We start from the raw sequence: 27,299 nt of genomic DNA on the forward strand, positions 1-27,299 counted from the left end.
TGTTCTCCAGGAGCAGCTGTTCTCCAGGAGCAGCTGTTCTCCAGGGCAGTTGTTCTCCAGGGCAGTTGTTCTCCAGGAGCAGCAGTTCTCCAGGAGCAGCAGTTCTCCAGGAGCAGCGTTCTCCAGGAGCAGCAGTTCTCCAGGAGCAGCAGTTCTCCAGGAGCAGCAGTTCTCCAGGAGCAGCGTTCTCCAGGAGCAGCAGTTCTCCAGGAGCAGCAGTTCTCCAGGAGCAGCAGTTCTCCAGGAGCAGCAGTTCTCCAGGGCAGTTGTTCTCCAGGGCAGTTGTTCTCCAGGAGCAGCAGTTCTCCAGGAGCAGTTGTTCTCCATGGCAGTTGTTCTCCATGGCAGTTGTTCTCCATGGCAGTTGTTCTCCAGGAGCAGTTCTCCAGGGCAGTTGTTCTCCAGGGCAGTTGTTCTCCAGGGCAGTTGTTCTCCAGGAGCAGCAGTTCTCCAGGAGCAGCAGTTCTCCAGGAGCAGCAGTTCTCCAGGGCAGTTGTTCTCCAGGAGCAGCAGTTCTCCATGGCAGTTGTTCTCCAGGAGCAGTGTTCTCCAGGAGCAGCAGTTCTCCAGGAGCAGCAGTTCTCCAGGAGCAGTTGTTCTCCAGGAGCAGTGTTCTCCAGGAGCAGCAGTTCTCCATGGCAGTTGTTCTCCAGGAGCAGTGTTCTCCAGGGCAGTTGTTCTCCATGGCAGTTGTTCTCCATGGCAGTTGTTCTCCAGGAGCAGTTCTCCATGGCAGTTGTTCTCCTGCAGCCACGCTGGCGTACGCTCGGGCAGCTCTGTCATGTGCTCTGCTCTACGTTCGCTTCTCGTCTTGCAGAGCGGTGACTGAACGTTCAGAGACTGCCAAAAATAGCTGCCTGCTTTCAAGTGATTGGGCAAGGAGAGCTGGAGTGACTTTCATCTGCTGCTCTTCCCTTCTCCGCTCTGCCCCGTGTTTGCTTTCCCAGGAAAGGATATTGGCTTTTCATTTGTTTTGGCGGAACTCAATCAAAGGTGGTAAAAGTGAAGTAAGTCAGCAGGGATCAAATGGCAAGGTTCTCCCTGAGCACCTGATGGGCACTGCAGCAAGTCAGGGATCTGGCTCCAGCTGGAAGAGGATTTCTGGGGTGAAGTGTGACCTGTTTCAGATCCACTGCAAGGTCAGGACACTGCTGAAGGAGTGTCTGCTCTGGGGCTGGAGCTGTGCCTGGCTCTTGGCCACACTGAGCTGTGCTCCTTGGCCACTGAGAGCAGCACATTTGGCTGCTTTGGCTGGGAGAGAGCCTGGGGTGTTTGTTTTGGGGTTGGGTTTCATGTTGTTTGTTTCTGGGTTTTTTTTTCTTTTCAGATTACCCATGCAAACCCCAGTTTTCAAGTTCTGTTTGTATAATTGTGTCTTTGGGAGGGATTTCTGGGATGTTGGGAATTACTGTAAATAACAGGCTTTGAACAGGTATCCTGTTAGTGGGTGATGGAGAGGAGTGCAAGCTTTGTAGGGGTGATCCAGCAGCTCCTGTGCAAGGAGGGAACAGGACAAAGATAAACTTGTACTTCTCCCTAGTAGTTCATTTAAGAGCAGTAGATGCTCTTGTTTAGGGATGCTTGATTTAAGTGGCAGCAATTAATGAGTGTTGAGGAGAAAAGGATTATGCAGAGCTGTGGAAGTTGTCAGTTCTTTTCATGGCAACTTTCAGGATTTAAAAATTTGAATTTGTTCCCCCACTGGGACATAAGCAAAACTTCTTTGAGGTTACTTGGGGAAAACAGCCACACTGGAGCTATTTTAAGGAAAAAGACCTGTCAGGTTTTCCATCCCTGTCCTCGTTCCACCCTTGGTCTGAAAAGGCCTCCCGTCAAAACTGAGATGTTTTCGCAAGACTTTTGAGTATGATCAGAAAAATTAGTTAGGCACTTCTGAACAATGTTAGGAAGAGATTCAGGAATACCTAAGAGCTGGAATGCAGCAGGGTTTGAGTCAGTGGTGTGGAGGGTGGCAGGAAGCTCAGCAAGGTGGTGAGGCTGTGCCTTTCGGTCTGGAAGTGTCTGGCTTTTATTTCACTCCGTGTTTGATCATGAGGGATGATCTTTCAGTTGCTTTGTGGAGTGAGTAAGAGGTGCCAGGCTGAGAGTGCAATGGGGACAAAGTGTGGTGCCGTGGCAGGAGAAAGCAAATTCTGTCAGACTTTGAACAATGGGAAATCAGCTCTGAAAAGTCTCTGGAGAGCACAAGGGAGCTGAAGAATGTAATGGGAGAGGAGATATTGTGGGCATAACTCGTAGCAATACCAGACTGCACTGAAAGCACACAGGTTTGACAGCCTGAAATGGTGCAGAAAAGACTTGACAATCTGTTCTGCAAGGTGCCAAACATCTCCACTTTCCATTTACCCCAGACCTGTTGGTGCTCTGGTTTGGGCCCCTATCAGTGAAGGCTGGATATTCTTGTCATGCCACATTGCCACTATCACAATTCTCATTAAATGTATTTCAGAAGGAGCCACTGAGTGTGCATGAGGAATCTGAGTGACAGCAGGCCTGGGAAAGAGATGGAGAAAGCCTGGCAGGCTGTGCTGGGTCCCTGAGCTGTGTGTCCCTGAGCAGGTGACACTCCTGTGTCCCTGAGCTGTGTGTCCCTGTGCTGTGTGACACTCCTGTGTCCCTGTGCTGTGTGACACTCCTGTGTCCCTGAGCAGGTGACACTCCTGTGTCCCTGAGCAGGTGACACTCCTGTGTCCCTGTGCTGTGTGACACTCCTGTGTCCCTGAGCAGGTGACACTCCTGTGTCCCTGTGCTGTGTGACACTCCTGTGTCCCTGAGCAGGTGACACTCCTGTGTCCCTGTGCTGTGTGACACTCCTGTGTCCCTGAGCAGGTGACACTCCTGTGTCCCTGTGCTGTGTGTCCCTGAGCAGGTGACACTCCTGTGTCCCTGAGCTGTGTGTCCCTGAGCAGGTGACACTCCTGTGTCCCTGTGCTGTGTGACACTCCTGTGTCCCTGAGCTGTGTGTCCCTGAGCTGTGTGACACTCCTGTGTCCCTGTGCTGTGTGTCACTCCTGTGTCACCGATCTGGGCAGGTCACTCAGTGTGGAACCCTGTTCCTTTCTGTGCCTTTCCTTGAAGTGCTTCTGCCTCCTCAGTCCCATCTCTGGTTTTTATTGCTGCTTTGAGTGTTGAAACTGTCCCTGTGCCTGGGATGGGTTTGAATAACTTCTGAGAGCCTTTGGTGGCCCATCCGTGTTCATTTGTGGCACCTCCTAAAGCAGGACTGTCCTGTCAGGTTTGACTGAGACATCGTTTGTGCTGCTCAGGATCAGCCCTGCTGAGTTAAATCCTCAGTGGAAGTGTGGTGTGTCTGCATTTCATACTGCTGGCCGCTGTTGTCATGAATATTTTAAATAATTGCTCTCTTTTTTTTTTTCCCCTCAGTTTTTTTTCTTTATAAAAAGTGTGTGTGGCGGGGGTTGTGTCAAGTTAATGTTCTGTTTTAAGATAACCCTGAAGATTGCTAGAATGAACTGTAATTTTGAGGCTTGATTCTGCAGTATGGGATTTGTGTGTGCACAAGAAATTGCCACGATAGTTCCAGCAAGTTTAATAGAGACTGAAGCACATAAGAGAAACAGATTTGGTTCCTGAAATCTGATCTCACAGCAGCACAAAGCCATGAATAAAAGGGAGCAGAATCCTGTGTTTAGTTTGCATCCCCAAAGATTGCCTGGAAGATGCTGTGAACTGAAAGAGTTCCCTCAAGTTTTACCCTGTCCTGTGCTGGGTGTCCTTGAAGGCAGCTGCTGCCTCTCCAGTTCTGCTGTATTTTGCTTGGTTGTGCTTCAGAATTTGGCTTTGGGAATTATGCTGTATAATTCAGTCTCTTGCATTATCTTCATCTGTTTCTTATTTATGTTTTACCTTTATTGACAAGCATGGGGATTACTGACTCAAAGGTGTTGAATGATGTTTAACACCATGGTAAGTGTGGTGTGAATGAAGAGTCTTTAAAAGGTGGTGGCATCAATTTTTGACCCAGTCAAAACACCAGCACCAAGCATGGAAATGTTGGTTTTATGTGCATTTTCTGTTCAGTAGCCAGCTCTGCAGTTGCTGTGTGGTGTCTCAGTGTTTCACTGTGCAGAGAGAACGGCTGATGATAAATTCTGGCTATTGCTGCTGTGCTGGCTGTGTTTACTGCCAGGTGAAGAAGTCCTTTCAGTGGAGCAAGGCTGGAGCTCAGGCTCAGCCTGGCTGTGCTGGTGGAGCCTGGCTGGGCTCAGCTGGGCTGGCTCAGAGCTCCAGGGATCAAACCCAGCCACCAAAGCAGCTCTGCCTTTGTTTCTGAGCTTTTACATCTCACAGCACTGAGGCAGGCTGCCCTACTGTGCCCAGCTTTATTTCCCAAGATGTGATTTATTCCTTGCTCGCTGACTTGAGAGAATCAATTAAAACTTGTGTGTGTGTGTAACATGGCTTTAATGAAAGGTAATTGATCAGGACGTGCAGACACACGAGGAAGGCGTGGGGCAGATTTAAAAGCAGAAGACCAAACTGTGAGGAAGTTTCTTTTGACATGCTGGTAGCTAAATTCCCATCTTGTGCAGTAACAGGCTTTTCTCTGGGTGCTGTGGGGTTGAACACTCCTCTTTGCACATATCCAGGTTCATCTTTTTTCAGCTTGTCCTTTTGGAAACACGCCAGGTCCATCCTTTTCATCTGGAAGGGTGGTTAAGGATGGCAGGCTCAGAATGCAGACTGGCAGCTGTGTGCCTCTCTCAGTGGGCTGGCACTGGTCACTAATTCATTGTTTCCTGCACCTTGGCTGCCCCTGGTCCCTTCTGAGCTCCTCTGTCCCCACAGGCTGGGATGACAAATGTGTAAATCCTTCCTGTGCTCCTCCAAGTGCCTCATAAACCATGAGGACCAACTCTGGGTCAGCCTGAGGCACTGAAGGGTGATGGGGATGAGCACCTTGCTTTCCTCAGAGCAGAGGGTGAGTGTCCCCTAGCCCAGAGCAGGTGGGCACAGCTCAGCCTGTGTGTGCTGCTGAGTGTGCCTGGAGCAGCAGGAGAGGCAGCCTGTGCCCCCAGCCGCCTCCCAGCTCATCTCCTGGGCCATGGTTCCAGCTGGAATAGCTGCTTGCTCTTCTTTTCCTCCCTGGAGAAACGAGAACTTGGCTCAAGCTGTGTGTGAGCCCTTGGGAATTGATGAGCTGTGTGAGATCCTGAATCCAGAGTAAGGGCAGGTGTTGCTCACTGTGAGCTCTCCCCTTTCAGGCACAGGGAAAGGCCTGATGAAAACCAGCTTTGCTGAATGTTATTTTTAGCTTCTGTGCTATGGTGCTGTTGCAGTTGGATCATTTGGGGTTTTTTGGGATTTGGGCTGTCTCTGTCAGGAGAGCTTGGTGTTGTGTTGGTGTTGCTTGCTGTGCTGTCTGCTCTTTGCCTCTGTGGCAAAACCTGAATTCTAGTGGTAGAGGAGAACTTTTCTGTCTGTTCTCTCCTTTATGATGGAGGTGTTTACTGGAAAGCTTTTCCTCGCAAATAGATGAATCGGTTGTGATTATTTTTCCCTACCCTAAGTTATTTAAAAAGCATAATTTATCCTGATTTTCTTTGTGCTATTTAAAATCCTCCACACTGAAACAGCTATGGGCCATGCAGTTCATTATTAGAAGGCTCTTCTGAATCAGAAAGCCATGTCTCTTGAAAATACATGACTTTGGAGCAGAAATGCTGCTGACTGGTGCTGGGCTGTGGAGTCAGAGGTGGAGGAGTTTGTGCTTTCCTGGCCTGTGAAGAGCATCTTCTCTCCCAGCCTCATCAGGAGAGGCAGCTTTTGCAGGGAGTACAGCTCCTTTCCAGGAGTGGTGCTGAGGCCAAAGAAGGCTCTTGCCTTCTCCTGATCCAAGGGGCTGAAATGGAAAATGGGAAGCCTTGACAGGGCCGGTGAGTTGGCATAAAATTCATCCTTTAAATTATGGTTTGGCACCACGAAATGCTGATGGCACTGAGGCTCCTGGGGCACGGCAGGCAGAACCCACTCCTCCAATAAAACTTTATTTCTTTTTCCTGCATCAATATTTATGAATTTTCCCCTGCCACCCTCCAGGCAGCAGTGACCCAGTTTTAGGGTTCTGGGTATTTATGGGAGATGGGGGTGAGGATAAAATTAGGGTATGAATGTGCTGTTCAGGGCCCTTCCCAGATCCTCTGGGGGTGTCCTGGGTGCTGGGAAATTCTGTTCACCATGCAATCCCCAGGGGTTTGGGAGTGTCAGAGGAGGGACAGAGGGTGACAGTGCAGGGTTCTGTGTGGCCACAGCCTGCTCCAGCCTCTGGTGTTCCCAGCGTGCCAGCCTGGGGCTGCAGCCCTGCCCCGCTGTCCCCCAGCTCCAGAGGCTCCTCAGGGCTGCAAAAACGGGCAGCAGGGCACTGTGGTGTGGGGGGAGGATCTGTGAGTCCTCAGCCTCCCAGTCTGTAAGTCTCATCTCAGGTAATAACCCCCCCTCCAATAAACTGTACATAACCTATCAGAAATGACATTTTAGAGAATACTTACCCAAAGCCCAAAAGGTTACAGCACACTGAGTCCTCTGCCTGAGAAAAACCAGCAATGTTGTAATGAAAACCATTTCCATCAGATTTATCTTTCAACCTTTGGATCTTTATAAAGGGGGAGAGCTGGGTTTTGTAGCTGACTGCATCCTAAATTCCCAGCTTTTAAATTGCCACCTAAATGTTGATACCTGCACTTCTGAAGGTTTCAGTGGTTTTGTTATGTTTTTTAAACTGGGGACACGGTGGTCAGGTATTCTCTAGGTTGTTACATCCACATGTTAAATGCTGAAATAGTCTGTGTTTTGGTTTGGAGCAGAAGGGACTGGATTCCTGCACTTGCAGAGCCACTGGATGCTGAGAGTTCTCTTTAAAATGGTCAAGTTCTTTCTCAGTGTAAATCACAGATTGTGTGAAGGCTTACCTTAACTGAATAGTATCTAGTTAATATTTAATATTTCAGGGGTTTCTTCTTTGCTTCATGTGTACAGGCTCCTCTGCAGGGCTTTCACACTGAAAGCAGATCCCCAAAAGATGAGATTTTCCAGGCTGCTTAGCCAAGTAAATTCTTCTCATTGATAATAAGGTCTGCACAACCTGGCACTTCTCGTTTCAGTGGAAAAACTTTTCAATGACCATATGCCCCCTCAGATTGCCTTTATTCCTTTATGCAAGGAAATCTATTTACATAACACTCCAGCTGTTCATTTTCTGTTGTGTTTTTAGTAGCAGGATTATTATTAAATAGCTACTGATAAAACTTCTCCACAGATCAGGATTAGCTGGAAAATGTGTGGCTTGAGCACCAAGCAGCCTTGAAAGCAAAATATCAGAGGAGAATTGTACATTAAACAGCTGACATTCACATGGGCAGTTCAGACTCAGGATTATAGTTACTGCTCATCACTGACTTTATTTTTTGTCTTTGTCTCCTGCAAACCCTTCTAGGCATCTTCCCAAATGGCATCTCTCTGTCCCTGCATATGTTTAGAAAAGCTTAACTGCTGAAGAATCTTAGCATGAAATCTTGGTGCTTTTCATTGAAGGGAAGAGAGTTCAGTAACCATTACAAGGGCACTCATTTTCTTCTCCAGTACCCTCACACATTCCTTGTGTCCTTTCCTGGGAAACCATTCTCCCTCTGAAGTTTCTGCCAAGGTTCTGGGTTGGTTTTGTCCTCAGGCTCTTGTGATCTGGTGCATTTCTCTTCTCCAAGTGTCTGTTCTTTGTTCAGGGTCAATAAGCTCGGGCTAAACCCGCGGGTGCTCAGTGGTGCAGTGATGGAGCTGCTCTGTAAATACCTGCCTGTGCTTTGTTTACCTGCTTGTGGAATGTTCCTGGTGTGCTTGCAGCCCTTTTGACCATCAGGTGACTGCAGAGGGGAAGGAGAGTGTCTGGAGCTGAACTAATCCTCAGCAAATGCCTGGGAGTTCTTGAGAGACAGTGCTAAGACAGAGGATTGAAGAAGACCAAGAAGCTGCAGATGTAAAAACTGTTGGCTTTGACAGGAGGTGCACAGCTTTCACTCCCCCAAGTAAATTCCTTCTGACAACAAAATCAGTATTTCTGTGGCTTTTGTTTCTTTGTACCATTGAATTTGGATTTTGAGGAACGGTCATGCTGGGAAGGGTCTGCAAAGGTACAGAACCTGCCCAGAGCACGGGATGCTGGGGTCCCCTGTGAGCAGGGGAGAAACATCTGCAGGGGCACAGGACACAGAGCATTTGTGTCTCCATGGGGGACATCTGCAGGAACTTCCCAGGGATCCTCACTCCACCTGCCTGTGACGTCCCATCGAGAGCTTCTCGGGGTGGGTGAGAGGCCAGGCTGGGCAGGAGGCTGATGAAATCCACTCCATTCCCTGGAGTGATCAGAGAGCCTTGGCTCCTGGAGCTGGGGCTGGAAATGCCTGTGCCTTTGGTGTCTGTGGCTTTGAGCTGTTCTGTTCTCAGCTGACTCCCTGGGAGCCCTTTTCCTTGTGTCCTTTCTCCACAGCTGCCAACCTTTCATCTCCCCACTCCACACCCTTCTTTCCTCCACAGGTGCCAGTGTCTAACCTGTGTTTAGCCCCGAGTTTGCTTCTGCTTTTGTCAGATCTGCTGAAGGGATTATGTGCCAAAGACTTCTTCAGTCTTTCCCAACAAAGTGGCCAAAGAAATAACAGAATTCTTTCTTTCTACCCTCAGAACACCACAGCTATAACAGTGCTATAACAACACTTGGAGACGTGAATTTATTTGTCTGTGTGCAGAACAGGCCCAAGACTGATGCAATTCAGTGCTTTTTACTTAATTTCTTACAATTATGCTGGCAAATTGGAACTTTTGAGAGAGCTGTTAGTTGTTACAGATAGGCAGGTGCCTTGCTATTTCTCTGCAGTCCTGCATTAGAACAATTCCAATCATCAGCCTGTAATGTCTTCACGTTAATTACTCCTTTTGTGAGATGAGACTGGCAAATGAATCTTCATCAAGCAACTGATGAGTACATCTGTGACTTTGTAATTTCAAAGTAAGGTTAATAAGGCCAGGTCCTGGTGGGAATCAACTGGTGGTGTTTGTTGTAATGAGTCTGGCTTTGCAGGCTGCATGCCTCCGTTTCCAGAGACTGGCTGAATTAGTAACCAGAGGCAGATGTGAAGTGTATTATCCACTCTGTAGATGTTAATTACAGCAGTGCAGAATAAACAGATCTCAGTGCTTTAGAGATCCAGGTGTGTGCCTTGTGAGCTCCTTGAGAAGGCTCCTTCTCCTCGCAGTGCTGGTCACTAAATCCGTGTGCTGGAGTTCTGCAGCACCACGCTGTCTCTGGGCTTTCATCAGACACATTTGCTGTTCTCTGCTGTTCTCTCATCACGTGTGGTTTGCCTGAGCAGGCTGATTTGGCATTGACCTTGTGTTAATCTGTGCCCAGATGTGAGCGTGGCCAGCGGCTGCGAGCAGCTGGCCCTGCCCGGGAGGACTCGGACACGCTCCTGTTCTCTCTCCCTCCCAGGCTGTGCAAGTGGCACCTCTTGCACCCTGGATCATTCAAGTGCCAGTGATTTCTCCTGTGTGGTGCAAGCAGGGCCAGGTGAGATCCTGGCTGGGTTTGTGTGGTGTGTGCCTTGGAGAGCAGAGCTGTTCACCCTCGGGGTCTGTTCTGTCCCCCTGCGCAGGGAGAGCTGGGGACATTCAGAAAGGCAGAGGGTTTCTCTTGGGGCATTCATGTTTCTTACATTTTATCTCTTGGTTTAAAAACCCCCTGCATTTCTTCTGCCCTGCTCATGAAGATGTTTAAGGCAGTATGGAGCTGATGTTCAGCTGGGACCTTTTGGCATCAGAGGGATTTAAAGATCAGCTGGAGCTGTCTCTGACTGTTCCTGACCCTCGTCCCCATGTGTGGCATAACTTGTAAATCCTAGAGCTGGAATCACCTGTTAGGCTGCAGGAGAATTTCTGCTGGGTTTTAGTGCAGCAAATCATATTTTACTGTAATTTATTGCTTCCCAGTTAATGTAAGTTATGGATACTCATTAACTTTGGAATAAATACTAAATTTTACTCTTGCAGTTACAAGGTAGTATTAGGATATAATTTAAATCAGCTTTAATATAGAATGTTAAGAAAAATGAACAGGATTTTAAATGTAAATGACACATATTTAAATGGGAGCTCTTTACTATATAATTATTAGTCTGTATGCCCTACATGTCTCGATTACATGTGAATGTTCTTTGTGCATTAAGTGCGGAGTAATCAGATGTAGAAGATGTGTTAAAGATAATAAAATCAATTCATTGTGTTAATGTATTCATGTTCAAAAGCAGGTGAAGACTCTCAGAAACATTTACCAGAGAGAGGAAGATTTGCAAAGAGATGGAGCAGAGGGCAGAAAGGGACAGCAGTGTCACAGCCAGTAACATACAACCAAAACAATGAGGATCAGAGTAAAATACTGGTACAAAAACATGAGGATATTTGTGAATCCACAGAGCTGGTGCTGCTCCTGCAGTTCCCTGGCTGCTCCTCAGTCCAGCTGTGCTGGGGCTCCCACTCAGGCTGGGATGGCCCTGGCTTTGGGAATGCTCCTGGGGGCAGCAGCCAGGTGATTCCATTGTTCTCACATCCCTGTGTAAGAGCAGTGCAGGCTCTGTACACACAGCTCAGCTCTGCTCTGAGCCCTGAGCGAGGGCAGTAGCTCAGCCAGCTCTCACAGATGCTGGGGATTATTAGATTCTGGTACTTAGCATAATTATGAAGCTTAGCAGGCAGTTCTTGTGGAGCTGTTTTGACACAGCTGGAGATGGAGGGCTGTGAGATGAGGTGCTGGAACACACACACACACATGGAAAGCAGAATCCAGTCCTGCTGTGGTCAGTACTTGGTTGGGAAGCACTAAAGCCCAGGATGCTGTGCACACCTGACTTTGCAGTGGTGGTCTGTTTGAGGCTGGTGGTGAGGACATTAAAAACTGCTTCCAGGGAGTTTGGCACAATGCAAGAACAGCAGGGACAAACCTGTTGGCAGGTGTTCCCCAGTGGAAGCACTTGAAGAGTGGCTCCTGTTAGGAAGATTCTGCCTTTCACAGCCCTTGGTCCAAAACCCAGGAGTTTGTGCTGGGGATGGATATCTACAGTCATTTTCCAGGCTGCAAAAATACCCATGCAGTTAAATTATTTGGATTTATCTAAACAATATGAAGTACAAGAGAAATGGTGCCAATATATCTGAGTAGCACTCTGCCTTCATAGCTGAGATTGTTTCCCTTGTTAGCTCGCACTGCTGATCCAGTTCACCATCACAGCAATTCCTGGCAAATGCAAGGTGAAGTGTGAGTCCTCAGGCTTTTAGTTTCGTACTTACAACAAATTATACTCAACCCCTACATTTGCTGAAAATCTGACATCCCAGATGGGTTTCTCAGGGACAGTGATGTGCATGATTACGTGGTCTGTCAAATACTTTCATCTGTGTAGAGTTTGAACTGAGCAGAGTCAGTGGGACTTCAATAATGCTGAGTTTCTGCATTTTGTGGGAAGTGCTGTTGTGTAAAGGAAAAGGCCCCAAAGCAGCACCTTTGGTGAGGCAGAGGGGGCTCACAGCTCCTCTCTCAGGTTCAGAAGCTGCTCAGATGCTCAGGATTGCACCCTGGAGTCAGCACCACGTGTCCAGCCAGCCCAGAAACTGGGGAAAGACTGTGAGCTCCAATGTACACAGACATTGCAGATGTTGGGGGAAAAGTGACCAGTCCAGAAAACAGCAGTGATCATTTCTCCTTACACAGAGCAGCTTGTTTGTTAGCTGTGCTACTGAGCACTGTTAATCTAGATAAAGGCTCTAATCCCATCTGAATCCATTGCAAAGCTCCTCTGCAGACTTTAATGAGACTACAACTCTTTTCATCGTTAGTTTGGAATTTCTCTGCTTGCAGCCATGTGCATGTGAGGAGGGAATGGAGAACTGAAGGAGAGTGTGTTTTGAACTGGAGAGCAAATGCACAAACACTTGTGTGTAAGAAGGAGAAACAATCTCATCTTTGCTGCTGCAAAGGAATATTTCCCCACTGGCTTTGCCTGTATCCCAGCTGAGAAAAGATTTGAGTGTGGCTGTTTCTTCAGGAGCTGGATAGCCAATGTGTTCTGCCCCAGTGTGGCCATTGCTTTGGAAGGGGAGAACTGGGACCTGTGCTAGGGCTTATTTCTCTTTTATGAGCACTGGCACAGGTCATGGATGGTGACTGAGGACTTGTAGCTTTTTGTGCTAAAAAGAGTTTATACAGGCCATTGTTTTGCTTTAAAAACCAAACATCTAACTCTTTTGTAACTGGAGAGGGGCTGCATAAATCACATTTGATGGTGTTGGGTCCCTCTCTGAACTGATACAGGCAGATATTTCAGACCTAGGAAGTATTTCTCAGGGCAAAATATTTTCTTGTGCACTGAACCCATCCTTCCCTGCCCTTTACCTTAAAGTATTCCTGCTGGAAACCGAATGCTGTGTGTATGATCAGCAAGTGACTGTGTCTGTTGAGGATCAGAGCATTTTATCTCTGATCAGGTTGTCAAACAGATGAAGAAATGAGCAGATTCCCAGTGTGTCTTCCATGCTTGGCACAGGTGTGGGGAGAGAATGTCCTTGTGTGTGGAAGGAGTGAAAGGGATTATTAACTCTGCTTGGGGCTGGTGATTGTTCCCCTGGGCTGTGCTGGGTGTCTCTGCTGGTTTTGGGGCTGGTTTTGGGGCTGGTGATTGTTCCCCAGGCTGTGCTGGGTGTCTCTGCTGGTTTTGGGGTTGGTTTTGGGGTTGGTGATTGTTCCCCAGGCTGTGCTGGGTGTCTCTGCTGGTTTTGGGGTTGGTGATTGTTCCCCTGGGCTGTGCTGGGTGTCTCTGCTGGTTTTGGGGTTGGTTTTGGGGTTGGTGATTGTTCCCCTGGGCTGTGCTGGGTGTCTCTGCTGGTTTTGGGGCTGGTTTTGGGGCTGGTTTTGGGGTTGGTGATTGTTCCCCTGGGCTGTGCTGGGTGTCTCTGCTGGTTTTGGGGTTGGTGATTGTTCCCCTGGGCTGTGCTGGGTGTCTCTGCTGGTTTTGGGGCTGGTTTTGGGGCTGGTGATTGTTCCCCTGGGCTGTGCTGGGTGTCTGTGCTGGTTTTGGGGTTGGTTTTGGGGTTGGTTTTGGGGCTGGTGATTGTTCCCCTGGGCTGTGCTGGGTGTCTCTGCTGGTTTTGGGGTTGGTTTTGGGGTTGGTTTTGGGGCTGGTGATTGTTCCCCTGGGCTGTGCTGGGTGTCTCTGCTGGTTTTGGGGTTGGTTTTGGGGTTGGTTTTGGGGCTGGTGATTGTTCCCCTGGGCTGTGCTGGGTGTCTCTGCTGGTTTTGGGGCTGGGGCTGGCCCAGGTGGGGTTGGTGAGCTCCAGAGCCTGGGCTGGGTGTCCTGTCCTGCAGCCAGCCCTGCACAGTGACTGCTCCTTCCAGATCCTGAGCACTCCCTGCTCCAAATTGAGTTAAGGCTGGACTTGAAAGGATTATATGTGCACAGAGCAAGGAGCAGCCCCGTTAATTGACTGATTCGCTTTGTTTCAGTTTTGATTTAGTGAGAATGCTGAAGTGATGACTCAGTGAGCCACGCTAAGATGTAATCTAGAAATATCATATATATGATGAGTAGTTCCTTCTAATACGGTCTGATCTGAATATTAGATTTATTTCATAATTGATTTCTGCTGCAGGAAGAGCTACTTGTGCCCAAAGTAGTTCAATTAAAAAGGAAAAAGAAGAAGGGGGAAGGAAAAGGCCTGTAGCTGAGGGCTGATGAGCTAAACAAGTGGTGTCATCTGCTCTTCAGAAGGGCTGCTGCAAGCATGGGACAAGTGTTGACAGGAGGGGCTGTGCCTCGGTGAGAAATGCTGCTGTGACTTACAGAGCAAAATAAACCCCAGTGGGAATTTACTGGATCCATGCTGTTCCCAGTGGGAATTTACTGGATCCATGCTGTTCCCAGTGGGAATTCACTGGATCCATGCTGTTCCCAGTGGGAATTCACTGGATCCATGCTGTTCCCAGTGGGAATTCACTGGATCCATGCTGTTCCCAGTGGGAATTCACTGGATCCATGCTGTTCCCAGTGGGAATTCACTGGGGGACAGCAGTGCAGTTTCTGCACTTCAGAATGGCTTCCAGCACTTACTGGACTTCCCGGATTTTGAGGAGGTTTTTCATGTGTTTGGAACCTGCCACGTAGAGAATTTTATATATTTATATATTAAAAAGAACAAGATAAAATCCCAAACCAAACCCCCAAGCACCAAACAATCCCCCAAACACCATCCCCACCCCTCCAACCTCCAAAAGATCAACCTGAAAGCAAATCCTTGGAGCATGTGAATGCGAGCAGCCACATCTGTGAGGCTGTAGGGTTCACAGGACACTGAGGCACTACAAACCCCTCCATTCCTGCACAGAATTCCTCTCACACCCTGGCTGTGTTGTCTTTTCCCCTTGGCTTTGCAGTGCTGGGAGCTTGCAGGGCATTTCTGGTGCGAGCAGGACGTGCTGGAGCTGTTGGAAGCAGAATGTTTCCTGCCTGCAGGACTCTCCTGGCAGGGCTGTTCCCCTGGGTCTGGGTGTGCACAGCTGGAATGGTGCTGGGGGACTGGAGTGACCCAGGGTGGAGCAGGGCAGCTGCCAGGGAGTGTCCCTGCATGTGGGGACTGCAGGAGGGGCTGTGCCCGGGGCAGGGTGGTGGCAGTGTGTGTGCTGGACAGGGTGGCAGTGTGTGCCCAATGCAGGGTGGCAGTGTGTGCCCAGGACAGGGTGGCAGTGTGTGCCCAGGACAGGGTGGCAGTGTGTGCAGGGTGGCAGTGTGTGCAGGGACAGGGTGGCAGTGTGTGCAGGGACAGGGTGGCAGTGTGTGTGCCCAGGACAGGGTGGCAGTGTGTGCTGGACAGGGTGGCAGTGTGTGCCCAATGCAGGGTGGCACTGTGTGCAGGGTGGCAGTGTGTGCTGGACAGGGTGGCAGTGTGTGCAGGGTGGCACTGTGTGCCCAATGCAGGGTGGCACTGTGTGCCCAGGACAGGGTGGCAGTGTGTGCAGGGACAGGGTGGCAGTGTGTGCCCAATGCAGGGTGGCACTGTGTGCCCAATGCAGGGTGGCACTGTGTGCAGGGTGGCACTGTGTGCCCAGGACAGGGTGGCAGTGTGTGCAGGGTGGCACTGTGTGCCCAGGACAGGGTGGTAGTGTGTGTGCCCAATGCAGGGTGGCAGTGTGTGCAGGGACAGGGTGGCAGTGTGTGTGCCCAATGCAGGGTGGGCACTGTGCAGCTTCTCTTTGAAGCCCAAGTTTGGCAGCCTACAGCTCTCTCTATTTTCTGTTTTTCCTGAGCAAGACAAACTCAGGTGAGAGTTCCCGTGAGTTCAGTGCAATCAGTAACAACATACAAGACAGCAAAGCATAAGGATGAAGTACAATCAGCGATAATAATGATGTACAGACACTTCTGCTTGTATTTCTTGACCATGATCTATAAGGACTGGCTTATTTCTTTCTTCTGTTATTATCTGCCATGTTTGAAAATGTCCTTTTTGGAACTTATTGCAGAAATTCTTTTATTTTAGTCCTGTTTTTCCTTAACATCGGAAAAGTAATCTTCTTAAATACTCGCTGGGAATGCGTGCTTGCTGAGATAAGTGAATTAGAAATTGAAAAATGCTCACATGTATTTTGATTCTCATTGTGTGCGTTCAAAATTAGAATCAATTTCACGATATTTTGCACTTTCAGAAAAAGTAATTGCTGCTAGTGCATGTTTTCAATGCAAGTCTCAATTGTTCTATATTTTTGCCAACCTATTGCTATTTAAAAAATAATGGGAACATCGAATATTGGAGGCAAAAGTGAAGATGAAGGGTGACATTTTCTCCTGGGTATTTTTTGATGTGCTTAATGAGGTAATACAGAATGGCTTTATTCTGGTGTTTTCTCTTTCCAGTACTATTTAGGAGATCTGCAGATGGGTGTGTGATGTATAATATATGCAAACCCTAAGGAGAGGAGATGGGTGCTCTCTGGTCTCTGCCCAAGGCATCACCCACTGGGGAATCTGAGCAGCTCACAAATGGATTCTCTTGCGTTCAGTCTGTTTGACTTCCCTGTGCTGCATCAGAGAGAGAGGCTACCATTGATTTGGGCAGGGCTGCATCTGACCCTGACTGTTTTTCTTTCCTGTGACTTTATCTTTCCCCTGGTGGTCCCTGTCCCGTGAGGAGCTGGGCACAGGGGAGGGAGCTGCTCTCGAGGCTGTCCTGAGCCAGCAGAGCTCGCCTGCATCTTCAGCAAGGACACCTGACCAGGGCCCAGGGAAACCCACAGGAGCTGAGATGGATTTGCTTCATTTCTTCATTTTCTGTGTCTCCTGGCCTGGGCTGAGGCTGGTGAGGCTTTATCAGAGGCTCACAGGCTGGGTCTGTCAGAGGCTTTCAGACTGGGCTCAGGGCTCTGGGATGTGATGCTGCTGCAGGGTGTGGTGCAGGCACAGACCCACAGCAGCATTCAAACAGCAGGAGGGGTTGGCTTGAGGGATTTGTTTAGAACCCTGCTGGCTCTGAGCTGCACAGACACACTCACCTGTTCTCGCTGCTGTAGCTGGGAATTGCTCTTCTGCTGACTGGTGTGGGTTAAAACTTTAATTGAGAAAGCGTGGGTCACTCACCAGAAACAGGAATCAGCATGTCTCCTTTAGGGAACTCTTTGGTTGCTTTGGGTTCTCAAGACTCCACTGTCTTTTTACCCCTAGCAGAGTAAATGGCCATGGCTGGGAATCTCTGCCTCGGTGGCTTTAGGGAGGTGTTTGTTTCAGTGTGTAGCTGGTCTTTAGAGGCTGGGAGCTCGGGGCTGTGTTTGTCCCAGGGACAGAAATGCAGGTCCAAGGACACCTTGAGACAGTGCAGGGATGAGCCTGGGGCTCGGGATGATGTTCTGGTCTGGAGGAGCTGGGTGGGCACCTCGGGGCCGGTGTAAATACAATTTCTCCCCAATGGATTTCACTTGGCAATTTCTCCCCAATGGATTTCATCTGACAGCTCACTGTGAGAAAATCGGTGTTTGAGCAATAGCACCTCATTGTCTCTGTCCAAAACCAAAACAACAGAGCCCAAAGAGTTCTGTGGCTCTCGTGTGAAACTGTTGGAGTAGCTTTTATCCAAGGACATAAGGGAAACATTTGCTTTCTTTGTTTATATGTTTATGAAAAGGTAAGCAGGGTAAAGATGAAGCAGAGAACAATACAAATCCTCCTTTTGAGAACGTACCCGTGCTTAGCCAGGGTGTAGGTTTGCTCCCTGGAAACTCTGAGGCCGTGAAAAGCCATTTGAAGTTTGAATTAGGCTTAAAAAGCTTCATGAGATGCAATAGGCACCGTGCAGACACGTGAATTAATATTAAAGCAATCTATCCTGTTTCCTCAGCTTATTCTGGAAATGGAATGTGCTTAATAATGAATTGTCCAACTGCCCAGGCAAGCAGTCACACAGAACCAAAAGTATTTTATTTGTCTGTGGCTCTGAATTTTTAATGGAACCTCGACTCCGTCTCCGATGTGGAACAAACTGCCCGAGGACTTGCACTGGAATGATATTTTTCACCGAGTTTCATACTTCTGTGGAGGAGAATGCTATGAATACCTGATGATTAAGTCACTTTGTATCTTGCCATACAAGACTGTAAGAGTATAAATTATTCAAGTTTAGTGGGTGTTGAGACTTCTGCATCGGTTGTGCTCTGAATATAGAAACTGGGAGGCTTATTCAGCAAAGGAGCACATTTGAAACAACTGTTGGCAACTTGGAGAAATCTTGTTTTTAAAGAGAACCAGAGGGTGTGACTAGTAAAAAAATGACTGAATGAGCACGTGGTGTTTAACAAAAGGTGTTTTCTCTGTGCAGCACTTCACTACCAGTGACAAATCCTGGGATTTTGAGTTGCCCTCTCAATATTTAAACACATTTTGGGGGAAAGTATTTATAGTTATAAGCCAGATTCTGTCACTTTTCCCTGTTGTCACTATCTCTAGGTGGCAGGGAGCTTTAGAGAGCGGTGGTGTGGGGAGGTCCAGGAGGTGCAGAAGGTGACACAAGGCTTTGTTTCCAGCTCAGCTCAGTCAGTGCTGGCTGGAGGTGCCATCCCTTCCCTGTGTGTGTCCTTTTTTCCCTGCTCACTTGGGATGTGCCATCAGAATGGATGGCTTTGATTCCTCCAGGATTACACTCAGCCCAAAGGTTAGGGAATTTCCAGAGCAGGTTGAGGGCAGCTGTGTCTGCCCTGGGACGTGGGGATTTCATTTGCTGCTTCAATAGCAGTTTATTGGATTGGGTGCTGGGTGCCAGACCTTGGCTTCACAGAAGGATATTAGTGGAAGGATATTAAATTTTGCTGTTTCCTGCAAGGTTTGGGTTCCTGTGACATGAGCAGACTTCTTCAGCTTCCATGTATGTAATGGTTTCTGTTTTTATGAGAGTTTCTGGTGGGCCAGTGCCTTTCCTGAGCTGTTGTTTTGAACTCCTGTCTGTTTTAGTGCTACATTTGCATGGCTGCTGCTGAGTACATGAAGAAATTAAATGTCCATGGAGAGACTGATTTATTTTTTACCCTAGACTGGCTTCATTTCTAAACTGGTCTGTATGGCCAAGTGCCTGATTTGGCTTTTCAGTCATTCTGTTAAAGCTTTTCCTCTCTCAGGCCTGTGTGGCTGGTTTTTGGGCAGGTAACCTGCTCTCCATGTGCTGCAGGTGTGTGCTGTACATAGCCATGATAACCAGATCCTGCCTCTGGTGGAAATGGATCCCCTTCATTAATCTGGCATTGCAGTCTGTGTGTTTAAAAATAAAAGGGCCATACAATTTTAGTTACTTGTGCTGCTTTGGGCTCTGCCAGCAGTAACTAAAGCTTCTCCTCCATCCACGTGGCCCTGCTGCCCTCCTTGCCATTCTTGAGCAAGCATCACCTTCCCAACCTCCTGCTGGTTAACCTCTTGGGCTGGTGGTCTGCAGCAGCAGAAATTGCTGGAAACTCCTCATGGGAACGTTTGTTGCCATTTCAGGAGTGATGTGATGCTTCTTCCTTGGGAAGTTTCTGCTTTTAATCCTTTCCTCAGATGCTGAGGATTAAAGATGTGGATGTGCACCTACTTACTCTTTTTTAAAATTCTGTTCATGTGTTTCATAAAGCACAGCTTTTAAAACCTTGAAAGAAAACTGGCACACTGGTGACCAGTATAAACAGCAACTGAGCTGCCCCTGTAATGAATAAATTATTGTCTGGTTAATTTTATCTGGGGGGAGCACTGCAGGGATGAACTCACCTGAATTTGTGTCTGCAACCTCAGTACCTGGGCAGGTATTATATGTATATACTTATTTGGTATTATATGTATATATGTGGGCAGGTATTATATGTATATACTTATTTGGTATTATATGTATATATGTGGGCAGGTATTATATGTATATATTTATTTGGTATTATATGCACATATGAGGGCAGGTATTATATGTATATATTTATCTGGTATTGTATGTATATATGTGGGCAGGTATTATATGTATATATTTATATAGGGATGTGCACTCCAGGACACATTTCTGAACATCTGGGACCTGCTTATTGATTGGTTTTGACTTACACATCCCCTGGGTAAGGAATTCATCAGACACCTGCTCTCCTCAAGGGCCTGAGATCCCTTGCTAGCACCCAGCTCTCAGAGCTGCCTTTTACTGATTATTTTACTGAGTGTTTTGGGGGAGCCATTCTCCTTTTGTTGCTGCTCACTGCACAAGAGGGTTGGATCTTGCTGATATTTTCCCAGTGAACATCTCAATGAGTAAAAGCATCATTTGGCAGACATCTGCCAGCTCACAGAAAGGATCTGTTTACAAGTAAAGAACAGTTATTTGTTGACATGGTAATTTTGCAGTACAATATATACTGCAGCCTCAGAGCTGCGAGCTATCACACGTTCAGAAGTAGGAAGGCAGCGAGTGTATGGATTGCTGTGGGAAATGCACTTGAAATCAGTGATTTGACATTGAAAACTAAATTAAAATGTCTGGTTTTTACAGAGTCTACAGACTGCAGTTAAGCAACAGAAGAATCTCACAAGGAGAGATCTGGTTCTTGTTCTCACACCAGCTTTGGCTGGGAAAACAGGGAGAAGTGCTGGGAAAGCTTTCTCCCTACTGCTTGTGGCTGCTGGTATTTAATGTGAAAATTACTTTTTCCTATTTTACTTTTCAAGCAGCCTGGAAATGGCTGGATTTTCTTCATTCCCTCCAGCCCTCCTGTGCAGGCAGGGCACTGCTGTGCTCCTGTGTGGAGGGCAGCGGTGTCTGGTCAGTGCAGCACAGCTGGGCACAGCTGGCACTGCCCCGTGTGTGAGCCTGTCCTGGGGACTGTCACTGTCAGGGGCACCTGGCCATGCCTGGCACAGGGCACTGCTGTGTCCAGAGCCTGGCACAGGATGGCACAGGGTGACACAGAGTGACACAGGATGGCACAGGGTGACACAGGGCACTGCTGTGCACAGAGCCTGACACAGGGTGACACAGGGCACTGCTGTGTGTGTCCAGAGCCTGGCACAGGGTGACACAGGGTGGCACAGGGTGACACAGGGTGACACAGGGCACTGCTGTGTGTGTCCAGAGCCTGGCACAGGGTGACACAGGATGGCACAGGGTGGCACAGGGTGGCACAGGTCACTGCTGTATGTGTACAGAGCCTGGCACAGGATGGCACAGGATGGCACAGGGTGACACAGGGTGGCACAGGATGGCACAGGTCACTGCTGTGTGTGTCCAGAGCCTGGCACAGGGTGGCACAGGGTGACACAGGATGGCACAGGTCACTGCTGTGTGTGCACAGAGGGTGACACAGGATGGCACAGGTGGCACAGGGTGGCACAGCTCACCTGCTCTCTCTGCTCTGTGTGAGGTTACAGTGAGGTTTTGTCCTGACCTTGTGTGCTTGCTCAGGACACAAAATGTAGGAAGCTTTTCAAGGACAAAGCTGATCTCCTGGAGAGCTCTTCAGGTGGATGGTGGCATTTTCTTCTTCTTTTCCTCTCCCCCAGGCCTGGAGCTGTTTGGCAGCTGCTGGGGCTGCCCAGCTCGGTGCCAGCTGCTCCTCAGCCAGGGTTCAGTGCTGCCACACTGACCTTGGTCAGGAGCCTGCAGAACGTGCTCCACGGGTGAGCTCAGCAAAGGGCAGGACTCACTTCATGGAGATCAGAGCGAGGTAATTTGGATGACACCCTATCTGTAAACATATGTTAATTACAGAACGCTTGATCACAGATGGCTTAATTTAATTACCCAATAATAAAGACACACATCCCCTTTCCTCACTTTGGAGCAGGTAAACATAGATGGAGAAATAGTTTCGGAGAGATGCTATGAGTGATCCAATTAAAAGTGGGAATTTATTTGTAGGTCTGATTAAGTGACGTGCAAAATTCTTTGAGATTCTGAGAAGATATTTCTGGCTTGGCAGCAGGAGCGCTTTGGGTTTGTAATGAAACTTCTCTCTCTTCTTTGTGGGCCTTTATTCAGAGATGAGATAAAAACTGATCAAATAATTGCATGCTTGATAAAAGTAGGTTTTATTTTTCCACTGAGAAAATAAACTGCTTGAGGGAAAAAGTGTACAGCATTTAAAGTTATTAATTTAATTGAATTTGCATTATGAATTCTTGTTCTGTGTATTGCTCATGACAAGATGTTTTCAAACATTCATTAAATAAAACTTTAAGTGAATTGGCCATTTTCAGTAAGTTTTTATTCTGTAGCTGAACCAGTCCCAGTCTGGATGTCTGTATTTATATTCTGTCAATATTACAATATATTTATATGGGTTTTTTCCTTGTCTAGGATTTGTTTATGGTGGAATTCTGCACATGCTTTCCTGTAAATTATTTTAAAAGACAGGAAATGTAAAGACTAGAAAAATCTCAAAATTTTTGCATAGATGAACTACCTGCTTTGAATTACTTAGTTTCATGACTTTGGAAATGTAAAGTTTTTTCAAAATTGTTGAATTGCTGAGCTCAACAACAAGAGAAGGCAGCTGATCATTTTTGTAAAAAGAAAACTTAAATTACATCATTTCTACAAATTGGAAAGAAAATTCAGACTAATCTCAGACTCTGTTGACAGCTCTTGCTGAAATACATTTCTTCTCAGATTCTGCTTTGCACATTTATGGTGTGAAAACTTCGTCATAATGGATTCTACTGGTAATTCATTAATTGGGAATTAAGTAGTAGACTCGTAAGGGGGTGTGTAAAGCAAGGAGTGATTTATGTGTCTGACAGGTTCATTTCATTTTAATTCTTCCACGCAGAACTAACTTGAGGAGAGATTAAATAGTTTGGGAGGAATAATCGGAAGTGAATGTCAGGGTTTCATCAGCTCCCTGCTGTTGGTAACAAACAGCATTTTGTGCTGCATGTGTTCAACTGGGAGATTTTTCTCCTCCCGTATTTTTTGCCCCAGGTTCCACTCCTGTTCACACTCGAATGCTGAATGCATAGGCTCTGTTGGAAAGTCTCACTTGAGGCTAATTTTTCAGAAACCAATCCCCTGAAGGCCACTTACAAGGCAGCAGCCATGTCCTGGGCAAGCCAAGCAATTATTCACAGCAAGAGAAAGTTAATGTAACACATAAAATAGCCATGGTCTGCATTAACTGCCCCTCTAATTCATTAATGGTGTGGTTCATGTAAAATATATCAGTGCAGTTTATTAATAATCCAAGTATTAAGCAGGATTAAGTGTAATTTTAGGCACTACTCAGTCTTGTTGGAGTTTTTCCTGGGTTTGCCTGGACAGAAATACATACACACCCTTGAGTTTACTTGCTTGGAAATATGTCTTGTGATGTGCACAGTAAATATGTCTCAAATGTTCAGAAATGCCCCAGAAGTGTGTAAAACTAAAAATGCCCCAGAAGTGTGTAAAACCCTGTTTATCCCTCACAGCCAGTCAGGGCAGCGTGCCTGTGGAGATGGAGGCAGTGCTGCTGGATTTTGGATAGAGCCAGGGAGTTTCAGCTGCTCCTTGAGGCAGAGGGGATGTCAGAGTCCCCAGGCTGTGTGTGTCTCTTTGGAGGAGTTTGAGTGGATGTTTCATTTAAAGGAGATGTTGTTGTGTTCAGAGCCGTGCCTGCCGTGGAGCCTGATTTGCAAACTGGCAAGAATGAAGCTATTTTAATTCTCTCTGTGCTCTCAGAGCTCGCAGCACCTCTTTGCTTGGAATTGTTTTTCCACACTTTATTTCAGTCCCGAGAAGCCTGAAACAGATGATGTTGGCAAGGAGAATATTCTGCTCCGTCAAGTATTATAACCTTATTTTGGTATCAGCGAGTCATCTTGAGGAGGAGGCTAAAATTAATCCTAGCACTGTTTCGTCCGACGTCTTCATCTGGCAACTCAAAGCCAATGCAAATTGCAGGGGGAGGTCACATGGAGATATCAGATGATTCCAAGCTGTTTCTCCTGGGTGCCTTCTCAGCTCTTCAGGATGTATCAGGAAAGTGCATAATGAATCCAAACAAAAGCAGCCACACTCTGCACTTCAGAGGGTCTGAAAAGCTTCAGTGACTTCTTTTAAAAACTGGGGGGTGGGAGGTGCATGTTGCCATGCAGCTGGCATAAATACAGTGGTGTACTGTGAGATCTGCCAGCATCTCTGCAGGGCTGGGAACTGTGCTGGTACCCCCGAGATGCCGTGGAGGGAGAGCAGGGGCTGATCCAGCCTGGGCTCACGCTGCCCCAGCCAAGTGGGAGTTAGCTGAGTGTTGCTTGAGCTGACCTACATGAAAGGGTTTCAGTAGGTGTGTTTGTGCCAGACTAAAATTCAGGGCTTGGCTTTCAGGGGAGAAGATGCTGTGTGAGGAAATGCCACGTTTGGCAAACACGAGAGGAGATTCTGATCTGTCTTGTGCCTGGAAACACAAACAAACCTGGCTGCAGGCACGGGCTGAGGCGAGCTCCAGGCTGTGTGTGCACCTGGAGCAGGATCTTACAGCATTCCTGAGCATCATCCCTGTGGCCACCACTGCTCCCAGGGCACAGGAGGGTCCTTCCAGCAGGCTCCAAGCACCTCAGGAGGACAGTGAGGGCAGAGGGTTTGGTGAGGTAGGATCTGGCATTATTTCAGGGAAATATTTAAACCTGTGTCCAGCCTGGCATGAGTGGGTCCTCTGGAGTCAATTGGACTGTGCAGTTGATTAAAATAACATCAGAGAGCAGACTGTTCTTGTTCTTCACATGGAGCTATAAGCTCTGGGGTTTGTGTGTGTGTGTGATCAGGAGCAGAGCAGGCAGAAATGCAGCTGTGGCATTCCCACCACTGCAGAGGGATTTGTGGCTTTGCCTGCAGTCAGGAGCTGCTGCTGGCACTGCTTTCCTGGGCCACGTTGGGCCATGAATGGCCAAAACAGTTCTGGCAGTGCCTGGGGCTGGCCCTTGGCAGGCACTGATGGTGCAGGAGTCTGGAGAGGGGATGGAAGATGCTGAGAGCAGGAGCTGCAGGGAGATGCTGAGTGCAGGAGCTGCAGAAGATGCTGAGAGCAGGAGCTGCAGGAGATGCTGAGTGCAGGAGCTGCAGAAGATGCTGAGAGCAGGAGCTGCAGAAGATGAAGATGGTGAGTGCAGGAGCTACAGGAGATGCTGAGAGCAGGAGCTGCAGAAGATGCTGAGAGCAGGAGCTGCAGGGAGATGCTGAGAGCAGGAGCTGCAGGTGTTTGGGTGTGCTTTAGGCTGGCTGTGGAGCAGATCCCAGTGGCTGGGGGACAACTCCTGCTTTTCCCAGCTCTCCCAGAGATCAAGAGCCAGCAGTAAACCTGACACGGGGATGTTCCCAAGGGATCTCTCCTTGAGGATTTCCATACCCCCAGGACTGCCAAGGCAGGCTGGGAACTGTTAAGTAGAAAGGCTTAAGTGAAGCTGAACTTTGATGCCCTTGGAATTCTCAGTAGCACAGAAATGGATGATCTTGAAAATCCTTTTTATACAGGAAAAATACATAATGCTGTATTTAAAAAAAAAAAAAAAAGAGTTGCTTAAACCCAGAAATTTTGGTAATAGCTTCCAGTTTCCACTCCAATAGTGATGAGAATCACAAGATGGAAGGGAATGAAAAAGCTAAACTAATAATGAATTATTGGGGGCTGTTAAGCTCCAGAGGCATTTCCAGCAGTGTTGATTGTGTGTGTGATGACAGAGTTCCAAGAAGGTTTGGGCAGTGTTTTGTTCTTGCCCAGGTTTGCTCGGGTTCCTGGCAGTGTGGAACTGTCTGAAGTGCCGTGGCTGAGTGCACAGCATGTCATTGTGGCAGAGGGATTGTTGGCAATACTGACCAGGAAATGTTCTATTCCTGACACCTGGCTCGAGACCAGCCAGCTTCTCAAGTGTTAAATCTTGCAAAGAGCTCCCCATTAACTTGCAGTTGAGAGCAGCAGTCCTGGCTGTGGGCTCTGAGCCTCCTGAGTGAGCTGCAGGGCGCTGCTGGCAGTGTCCTTAGGCCACAAACACGGCTCTGTCTAGGGAACTCAAGTACTTTGTAGTGGGGTTTTTTTTAAGATGCTGTTGTTTCTTTGTTGAGGGTTTGCATTTTTTCCTTCCTCTCAGATTAGAAAGCTGCTGTGATTCAGATAAGTGCCTCACCTGGGTTAATTGCTTTGTAGGAAATGCACGTGTTTGCATCTGTTTCTCTTCGTTTGAGATGAATGGGAGAGCTGCAGTCAAGTGTTCCTTGAGGTAAATATGTATTTGAACTGCAAGAGCTGAGAACAACATGTAAGTAAGAGATTAGTGAGAACACTGAACAGAAATGGCATCATTCCTCCAGAGATCTCAGAGCACACTGTGGTGATTTCACTGCTGCTTATCTAAACAGGAGTGAGATGCAAAACTGTGTTGTACTGAGAGTTGTGGTAGGAATAGGGTCTGAGACAACTCTGTGGCTCATCTGATTCTTTTAGAGCTCCAGGAGACACTGGAGGGATGAAATCCTGGAGGAAACTTGGTGTAGACAGAATAAATACTGTGCACGTTCCAGCACCTAGGACAGGGCACTGACAAATGCACTGCTGGTAAATTCTCCTGGAACTTGTAAAGACCACTGTGAGCACGGCTGTAGCTGTCTGTAATGCACAGGAAATGTTCAGATGTTCTGCTTGGATGATGTTTCCAAGAGCTTTTTTTGATTTCTGTTTGTGGAACAATAGCGTTTGTGTTCTCAATGATTTGCTGAAGAAATAAATCCATGTTCTTCCAAAGGCAGAATTCAGTGCCTGGGCACAGCTGAGTGCTGCAGTACTGCAGTGCTGGGCATAAAAAAGTGTAGACTTGGTGGCAGATATTATCATTATTGAGTGGGTCCTTTACTGTTTGTGGCTCTTCACTGGTTTTGGTTGTGTTCTTTGCTTCTTTTGTCTTTTGCACCACTTCATCTTCCAGAGAGGTTTTTCTGTCTGGGATGATTTCCTGTGACAGCAGTGGCATGGTTTGTTTGTTTTGTTGTTATTTTTGTTTTTGCATAGGCTCAGGAAACAAAAGAGGGAGGAGAGATGGGGATTTGAAATCTTTCATCTAAATTGAGCCATTGTGAATTTAGGATCTAGGGCAGAGTGTTAAAAAGAATTAATCATTAATGAACCAATAAAGAGTATTAAAAGACAAATTGGCTGAACCTTCCTGGCCTTTTTCATTTCCTTCTATGGAAACAAAGTCTAGAGTGCCAGATGATAAATAGCTCCAGTCCAGCTATTCTTGCAGGATTACCATTGTAAAATCCCAAATAATGAAAGCATTTCCTTTTAGTGCATTAACCAAATGAAAGCCTTTCCTTTTGTGCCTGCTTTGTGTACGCAGGGGCAGCCTTGAATAAACAGCAGCCTTCAGAGCAGCCTGCAGATTCCTGCTTTTGCTCCCTCTTGTGCATCCCAGGGCCCTGGGATGCATTGGGCGCCCTCGGGAGCGGCTCCTGTCGCGGTGCTGGGTGCCCACACGGCCAGCACTGCCCAGCCAGGCTGGATCCATCCCCTCCTGCTGCTCCTGCAGCATCCTCAGCGTGTTCCCTGCTGTCCCTGCAGGACAGGGCTCTGCCAGGACAGGCTCTGCTTTGCAGTGGTGTGTGCCAGACAGAATCAGCAATCCTGGTGTTCCCCCGAGGTCTGTGTCCTCATCAAGGGTGGGAAGTTTGTTTAACTGCAAATAGGATCGAGCTTTTATGGCAGGACAGGATCTTCTGCCCTC

At 47.7% G+C, this 27,299-nt stretch overlaps 1 protein-coding gene across 4 annotated transcripts in view; it reads left to right on the forward strand.

The window, feature by feature from the left end:
• Positions 1-27,299, forward strand: part of FGF13 (fibroblast growth factor 13) — a 187,940-nt gene that overhangs the window by 8,168 nt on the left and 152,473 nt on the right. Inside the window, exon 1 of one of the 4 annotated variants that reach the window (XM_086850080.1) lies at positions 951-1,007. The exons of 2 other annotated variants lie outside the window; for them this stretch is intronic. The gene's annotated coding sequence lies outside the window, so the exon portion shown is untranslated. Of the gene's footprint in view, positions 1-950; positions 1,008-1,116; positions 1,140-27,299 lie in introns of those variants that run through there. One more of the 4 variants, XM_023925895.2, reaches the window with a different exon arrangement.

This window comes from Cyanistes caeruleus, chromosome 14, assembly GCF_971803275.1.
Source record: "Cyanistes caeruleus chromosome 14, bCyaCae1.hap1.1, whole genome shotgun sequence".
In the NCBI taxonomy this organism is placed as follows: Eukaryota; Metazoa; Chordata; class Aves; order Passeriformes; family Paridae; genus Cyanistes; species Cyanistes caeruleus.